We start from the raw sequence: 8,949 nt of genomic DNA, 5'->3' as shown, positions 1-8,949 counted from the left end.
CTTTAAATAAAAATGCAGGTCTCTAGCTTCTTTTAATATTAGTAGGCTTCCTTCTTGGGCCAGCCATCCCTGTGGCAGTTCTACAGCATACTAGTAATAGCTGCCTTAAGTTGGAACTTGGGTTTCCTCATTCACCGTAGACCAAGGTAATTTTTTTCCATTTTTCTAACAACTTACATTTGATTCTGCTGTATATAATTCTTAAAATGATAAATTAAAAATTGAGGCTTCTTGTGGCCACATTATAGTAGAAAAATACAGGGGATTTTAAGGTGCAATTATTATTCATGTGAAAATGCTCTTCTAACTTTAAAAATGTATTCTAAGTATTTCTGTTATGGAGGGTTATCATCCTTAATGAATACTTCTTTTTGTTTCATGATGCAGCATGAATCTTTATTGTGAAGATAAATAGCCATCTTTGGTGGGGAAAACTCACAGAATGATTAGTCATTTATAAGGTTATGTTATCTGAATCTCCTTTTTCCACATTATGTGCTCCAAAACTTTCATTACATTTTGAAGACATAATGTTCTCCATCTAGTTAAATTAGCCACAGCTACTTAATCCCACTTCACTTTCCATCTCTCTGATGGGAGCTCAGCATACAGTGACTGTCAAAGCAGATTCCCTGGTTATGTATACAACTCATTCCTGGTTTCTGTTGTTTGCGTTGCTCTAAGGGACCTTGAGTACATCATCCTCTCCCTATTTCTCTTATCTATTTTTGTGCTCTGGCCTCCAGACTAGTATTTAAGTTGTTTTTGAGAAGTCTCATAACACTCTGGTCATAGAAGATATTGGCCATGCCATCATTTGCAACTCACCAAGCTTCAGAATAAGGGCATAGTAGTAATAGCTACCTCAAGTTGGAACTTGGGTTTCCTCATTCACCATAGCCCAAGGTACTTTCTATTTTTCTTTCAAAGTCAAGGTCACATTTTTATTTGACTCTAAAATTGAATTTCATATCTAATACCTATGATTTAAGAATATGGGCTCTTAATCACAAAGCCCTAAGGTCATAAGGTCAGATACACTCTTGTGCTCGTTCCCTGCACAACTAGTGGGTCTTGTCCTTGAAGCTTCTCTCTCTACCAGCATCAATCTTATTCATGGTGGTCACAATAAACCTGGGTACCTGATTGCACTGTCCCAAATGGTAACAATAGTAACCATTTATTGATCACTTAGCTATTGCAACTCCTGAAGTTTTGCATTTCTGGTTTAATCCTCACACAACCTTATGAGATACATAATATATCATATTGCAGATAAGAAAACAGGTTAATTCTCAGTCAATAGTGCTTGACACATGGTTAATAACAAGTGTAAGCTGGGATTGTCACCACCTTTATTATGAAAGATTCATAGTCTTTCCCATTTTAGCAGCAACATAAACTGTCTTTTTCTTGTATGTCAGGTATTATTTGATTTGAAACCGAAGAGCCTGTTTTTTTTCTGTTAACTCATCCCTAGCATTTTTAATTATTATTGATCAGTGTAATTGATCAAGTGCTTACATATATACACAAATGTCTTCAGTAATCAAAGTTGACAAATTTTAAATTGAGCTAATATACAGTAATGTGTTTTCTAAAGTTGTTTTAATTACATAATTTGAATATTCTTCATTTATAACAAAACTCAATTATTTTAGGCACAATTTCCACAATCTTAATATCATTGAAATAATTCAGAATCACCTTATATTAGTGACTGTCCCATTTAAAACCTGCTCTATGTCCTTTATCACTTGTAGGACTGAATGAATGGTTTATCATAACTGCTGTTCCTACTCTTAGTCAATAAGTATTTGAAGACTCTCAGTTATGGAGAAGGATGCATCAGAGTGTAATCATATCAGTAGGCCTCTACCTAGGATTAGGTTTGAAGAGTTGAGGTAATCTCATTTAGCAAGTATTTTAGAGAGCTCATTTTGCTTTACTAGTACCCTAACTTCCTTTAGAGAGACAAATGACACATGAAGCAGTCATGGTTGTCAGAGATTTGCAGTTATTTGGAAAGTGATGCTCTTGTGAAAAGGTGTGATCATGTTCGGCATAGGAGATGATTGAGCTTAGAGTACTGGTGAGTCCTTTGGGACATAGGGTGAGGGGGGGAAACCTGCTGTTTACTGGAGCAATTCCTGGAGCCAAGCCTTGGGGAGGAAGTAGTGGGTGATAGGGTATTGTTAAGTCAGAATGAACAAAGGACTCTTTCATCTGCAATATCAGGTCTTTTAGTTTTATTGATATTCTAATCTGGAGTTGGAAAATCTCAAATCTGCCTACTGGCTTTGCACCTTGATGTCATTATCTCGTAAGCTAAACATTAAGGAGTACTTCTTCTCATTTAAAATTTTGCCAACAAGGTGGCAATTCTATTGGGTATGGGGGTGCATGCTTCTTATCACAGTGATTCAGGAAACTAAGACAGGAGAATCGATAGTTTGAGGCCAGGCTCTGCAATTCAGCAAGACCCTGTCTCAATGTAAAACAACAATAACAACAACAACAAAGGTTGGAGATGTAGCTAAGTGGTAGAACACTCCTTGATTCAATCCCCATTTCTGCAAAGAGAACAACATAAAAACAATTGGGAAGATCCTTATTTATGTATATATCTTGTTTTTTCTTGTCCACTTTTCTAATTTTATTTTGGTATTTTTAGTCACCCATCCTCCCTTTGTATCTATTTAAATTTCTTTTTTTTCTGTATCCTGTGTTTCTCTCCCTTCCTTTTCACTCATTCCTTTTTCCACATTCCCTTTAGATGGCTATAATCAGTATTCCCATTTCTTTTTTACTTGTCAATACCTGTGAAGTGATGTGGAATACACTGCCCTTTTTCTCATGGCATTTACTTTGCCTTTTTCTCTTAATTTCTGCTTGTTGCATTCTTACCCTTCCCTTAAAGAACAGGTTAAGCTCCATCTTCTCCTTCAAACTTTGTGGCTTTGGTGGGATCTTCCTGTGGCCATTTCTCTGGATGGAAAAGGATCCCCTAATACTGTGGTAGGTAGGTAGTAGGGAACTATTGAGATTTTGCACTTGAAGATGCACAATACTGGAGAACATTTAGGACAGTTGGAGAGAATCCCATACATTGGGAATGGGAAGCTGGAGGTGGTAGAAGGAAGAGTGCAAAGTTGACTCTACATAGAATCATTGAAGTCCCTGGAAGAAAAGCACTGCCCGGATGCTGCCTATAATTTAAAACAGGATAGCAGAGTATGATGGAAAGTACCATGGGGGTGGAATTTAAACTTATAATTTAAAAATAACTAATTTTTTTTATGCTTCAGGCACTATTTTAGTAAATTTTCTTATGGAAAATTTATATATATAAAATTTTTATTATATATTTTATTATATATTTTATAATTTATAAAATATGATAAAAATATATAATATATTTTTAAAATATTATATATTTTTATCATATATTTTAATTTATATATATAAATTATCCATAAGGTTTGAACATAAAAGAGGCTTGGCAGATCACCAACCTTCACACACTTTGCAAATGGCACCTTCTGTCCACTGGTTTTAAGGCACCAAGATCAGGATCATTGTGCATTGAGTTCCAAGTCCTGCTCCTGCTCTGGGTATTGGGATTTAAATAAAGAACTCCAAAGGCCTGGCCTTGAGCAACTGGGGTCTTGGAAGACTGAGTTACTTTGTTTGGTCTGCACTTTGCTTAGTTGAGGGTGTGAGCATTTGCTGGTGACACCAGAAGTGGGTGGGCTCTGGTCCCACACCTGCCCCAGGGCACCTGCCCTGGGCCACATATCCTGGGCCATGTCCTTCCTCCAAAGCCCTCTTATTACTTGCACCTCTTCCCTGCAGGCCTGCCCCAGGCCCTGTGGTTTCCATCCCAATACTAATGTTGGCAACCTCTGGTCTCTCCAGGATCCAACTACTGTGTGTAAGCATATCCAAGGTGACCAAACCCAGCCTCAGGCTCCAACACTTGGTAGAAATCACAACTGTGAGGGTCTCTGTGGCTTCCCAGCACCCTCTTCCACATAATGCCCAATGTTGGGCTTTTTCAGCCTGGGGTGTGTGGAACGGGAGAATGTGGAGATCTGCTGTGTGGGGTCTTGGGGAGGTTGTTGCATCCCCCGGAGTGGACACAACCCCACTGAGGAGACCAACGGGTGCAGGACGTCACAACTGGAGGCAGGAGGTTGCCACCACACTGTGATTTTCTGTCTGGACAGGTGCACTGTTCTCCTCTCCTACTCTGATCACATCATTTTTGCCTACCAGGCGATGGAATCCCCAGAGTCTCGACCACTTCCCTTGATGGGATGAGCCAGGTCCTCAGCAGTCTCCAGACAAGGATGCCTTGTTTGGGACAAGAGCGACCAGGCAGTTCTGCATGGGTCGTCCCCTCCCCTACCTCAATTCTGGACCTAGCCTGCTCTGCTCAGTACCTCACTAGCATTCCCTACTAAACTTTGCCCTTGAACCTGGTGGGGTTAGAGGAGGGCAGACCTGTTCCAGAGACTGGGGCCAGCTCCCTGCCAGGAGATGTCTTTCCCCTGACCACCCTCTTATGATTTCTTTCCTGGATCCTCATTTCCTGATCTGAATTCTTGAGGATGAATTCTTTTCTTGCCTTCTTTGTCTCTTCCTTTTCTTGGTTCCATCACATATTTTGCCATGTCCTTCCTGTTCTAAAAGCACATTCCTGTGATCCCTCTCATGTCCCTGTGCCCATTCTTATGTGTTTTGGTGCCATGGCCAATGTGCTATTCTTGCAGGTTCTGACCAGGGGCTATGGGGAATAGAAAATAAAATACTCACACATGCAGATTTTGAAGATTAATTGCTGGGATCAGTTGGAGTGCTTCTCTCTGATGGAGAAGCAGATTTAAAGAGTTAGCCAGCAGTCTTTATTTATATATGTCTAATTTTCAGGTTAAAGACTACACAAGCCTTATTCTTTGTACTCAGACAGTAAATGGGCTAGAGACATTTATGTTGCTTTTCCACAGTTGCAATGTTAAGGGCTTTGTGCAGTGCTCAAGAAAGTCCATTGTTTAAAATGACAGTTAAATGGGCAACCTCAGAAATGGAATTTTGTGGTTGTCTAGCAGGAGAGTTCCTCTATGCCTAGTAGCTATGTGCCTGAGTTTAAGGTTGAGGCCGATAAGACTTTTGCACAGAGCCTCCTCATACAGGGCATTGCCACAGCAGCTAAGCATCCTGTGCCATTGCACAGGAACATTCTCAGGCATCAGGCATGCAACAGCCATGAGGTCATTAGAGACCCCAAACTCAGACACTGCTCTCCATTCAGTGTCACTGCTCTCCACATTTGGGTATTTCCAACATTTCTCTCTCTTTGTTGATCAGCAGTGGCAGTTATTTGTTCCTTATCCCTTAGTATTGGCCTCCAATTCCTCCCCAGAAATGTCTTGGGAAGTCCTGGCTGTCCTCCCTCAATGCTGAGGGAAGGGATCATCCACACCCACTTTCCTCTGCTCTTGCAGCAGGGTCCCTAGAGCATCCTTCCAGGAACTGGGCTGGCAGCCCAGAAGGCTCTAGCTTGGCCCCTGGGAAATGCGATGGTTTAGCACATGCCTCTTCCAGCAGGTTTCTAAGGTTCTGCTTGCATCTCATACAGAAGCCATATTTTAGGTTTCTTGCTCTTAAGAAGCCCTCCCCAGCACACCTGCTGGATCCAGGCTGACTGTGCAGTTAACTGTGCCCAAGGCCAGGGTTGGGAGAAGGGACAGATTCTTCTTCTGGAATTCACCCAGTTGGGTTGGAGCTCTGGTGCTTTGTCAGGTCTTTTCTTTCTTCCTCTGTTTCTTTCCACTCTCTGTGATCAGAGTATTTCCAGAAGTTCCCAAGGTGGAGGAAGTAACACCACAAATTCAGTGAGCAGGTGACCCCTCCCTCACATCCTTTCATTTCATCTCCAGCCCAACAGGGATGAATTTTCCTTTAGATTGGGCTTTGAAAACAGATCCACATGATCAGTCAAATTCTCAAGTTTCTCAATCTACTTTCTGCAGCTATCAACTGGAATTAGAACCCAGGAATGGCTCTAATCAATTAGTTTCCTCTCAAAAAAATAAATAAAATTAACAAACAACTCTAAAAAATTCATCTGAGTCATCTGTATGTACAGCCCTGTTTCAGCATCTGGAAATACTCCTGTGGTATGCTTTAGTACCACCAAAGTTAGCAGTGGATGGCACTGGCAAAGGCCATGAGAAGGGCGAGTAATTCAAAATGGAAGTGGCATGCAAGCAGGGAAACTGGGTGAAGAAGTTGCAGTTAGGCTAAAGTCCTGTAAGAGCTTGCACTGGAGGTTTCTGAGATTCTGTTATACGTGTGTTTTTTTTTTCTTTTTTCCCCCAACAAATAAGCAGCTCAGAGTCAGGTAAGAGTGGGATGATGCTCATTGCCACCAAAGCACATTTGAGCTGCCAGGCAGCAGGGACTTTGCTAGTGGTCTTTCATGACTCATTCTGGAGAGGTAATTTGAGGAAGAAAGCATTGTTTGGGGGGAAGGGAGGAGAAATATGTTTTTGCAGTTAAAAATTTGGAGAAGATCTAACCTCCTTGACACTCTAGCCAAAGAAGGTCTTCTTCATAGGAATAGCAGTCCCAAAAGAAGAAAATCACTCAAACTTCAGCAAACAAGAGAGGAGGTGGACTAGACTTCAGGCAAATTCACAGAAGAATGCAGCTGCCTGGTGTGGCCTCTCTTATTTGTACTGAGGAGCCCCAGAGCCGGTTAGTGAGCTGCAGCCTTTGGCATGTGACTCATACCAGTCATGCTCCTGTGATCCCGATTAATTGGGAGGCTGAGGCAGGAGGATGACTTAAGCTGGAGAGTTTAAGACCAGCATGAGCAATGTAGTGAGACCCTTTCTCGAAAAACAAAATGAAATAAAATGTCTCCAGAAGTTAGAAGTAACCTCACCAGAAGGAAAAATGCTGCATACTGATCAAAGAACAGATTTACTGTGGACTTTTTCAAAAGCAAAAGTAACATTAAAAGCTGTACGAAAATGGATAGATGTTTCAAATTCCAAGGAAAATGAATTTCAAACTCAGAATTATTTCATAATTTAAGTAAAATAGTACATTAGATACAACTTTAGATGTGAATTTTCTTTGCTTTCTTTCTTTCTTCCTTTGTGTGTGTGTGTGTGTGTGTGTGTGTGTGTGTGTGTGTGTGTGAGTGAGAGAGAGAGAGAGAGAGAGAGAGAGAGAGAGAGAGAGAGATTCTGTGGATTGAATCAGGTTGTTTTACCTCTGAGCCACATCCCCCAGCCTTTTTTATTTTATTTTTGAGACAGGGTCTCACTGAATTGCCCAGGCTGACCTCTAACTTGCATTCCACCCATCTCAGCCTCCTGAGTTGCTGGATTACAAGTGTGCACCACTGTGCCCAGTTAGATGTGCATTTTCAAAAACTCCAACGCTCTTTGCATCTCTTTGCAAGGAAGCCTCAGGGGGATGTTCTCTACTAACATCAGAGAGTAAATGAGGAAAGAAGTGGATGCAGTTTCTCTAATTCTCATTAGGCCCAGCTGTTAAATGGCTTTCCATGCATAGTTCACCTATTAGTATGTTGAATGGTCTTGGGAGAAGGCAGAAACAATAACACTATAGTAGGCTGTATTTATAACTAGATACATGGACCCGGATACTTATAAAGCAAAGAGGTTTAGTGAGTTCACAGTTTTAGAACTTGAAAATTCAAGATGGGACAGCCCCATCAGTTTAACCTCTGGTGAGGGACTAATGGCAGATGGCATCACAGAAGAAGTGCATGTAAGAGGGAGAGGGCACATCAGAAAGCTGCAGGCCACCATGATGGGGAGGCACTGCGCTCATATTTTGTAACAACTCTTTCCTGAGAACTCACTCCAGGAGAACAGCATTCCCTTTAAGGCAGCCCCACCATGACTTAAGGGCCTCACACCAGGACTCACCTCCTTTTTGTTGGGGGTATTGGAGGTTGAACTCAGGAGCACTCTAGCACTGAGCTAAATCTCCAGCCCTTTATATTTTGAGAGAGGGTCTCACTAAGTTGCCGAGGCTGGCCTCAAAATGTGACCCTCCTGCCTCTGCTTCCAGAGTAGCTGAGATTAGAGGCATGTGGCATTGCTCCCAGTTTAGGCCACACCACTTAATATCACCACAGAGTACCAGGATTTTAGCTCATAAGTTCGAAATAGACTTTATCCATAGCAAATACCTACCCACCATGGGAACTGCAAAATTTTGGCCTTTCTTATAGCCAGGACTTGTAGCCTGACCCAATTGATGAGATGTGTCTGTGTCACATTAAGGAAGTGAACAGGGCTGAGGAGGGTGATCTATCCTTGGCTCTGGAGTGGCAGCATTGACACACTGCAAGGCTGAGATCCTGGCACAGAAGTGCCAGGGGTACAAACTGGAATCCAGAGTCTGTATGAAATAGCAGCAGTTTTGCCTTGCACAGTGGTGTCCACTCAGTGCACCTCAGTCGTATGTCTTTTCTTGTTGCACTTTGTGTTTTTCCTGGACTTGGCAATTCTCCCAACTTTTTATTTACTTTGTATTCATTTTACTAATTATGAATTTTTCCTCATACTCTTTTATTTTGTGCAGGGGAAGGGGTTGCTCAACCACATACCTACCACTTTTTGTATTTTATTTAGAGACTGGACTCTCTGAGTTACTTGGCATCTCACCGAAGCTGAGGCTGGCTTTGAACTCACCATCTTCCTGCCAAAGCCTCCTGAGCCTCTAGGATTACAGGCTGGCACCACTTTGCCCAGGTCTTCCACATACTCTTCAACAGGTTCATAATTTTTTTTTTACAATGCAGCAGATATTTCATCATCTTTGAACTCCTTCCCTGCTTAATAAGTGAAAGTCCACTTTTGTTTTTATTCTTCCAGTGTTGGGGATTGAACTCAGGGACAC

General features: G+C 41.6%; 1 pseudogene; it reads left to right on the top strand.

The window, feature by feature from the left end:
• The first annotated feature begins 554 nt into the window (after positions 1-554).
• On the top strand, positions 555-701 carry LOC144252480 (small nucleolar RNA SNORA70; annotated as a pseudogene).
• The last annotated feature ends 8,248 nt before the right edge of the window (positions 702-8,949 follow it).

This window comes from Urocitellus parryii, unplaced genomic scaffold, assembly GCF_045843805.1.
Source record: "Urocitellus parryii isolate mUroPar1 unplaced genomic scaffold, mUroPar1.hap1 Scaffold_43, whole genome shotgun sequence".
Classification (NCBI taxonomy): domain Eukaryota; kingdom Metazoa; phylum Chordata; class Mammalia; order Rodentia; family Sciuridae; genus Urocitellus; species Urocitellus parryii.
Note: the sequence above shows the minus strand (reverse complement) of the source record. Positions and strands in the feature narration are given on the sequence as shown.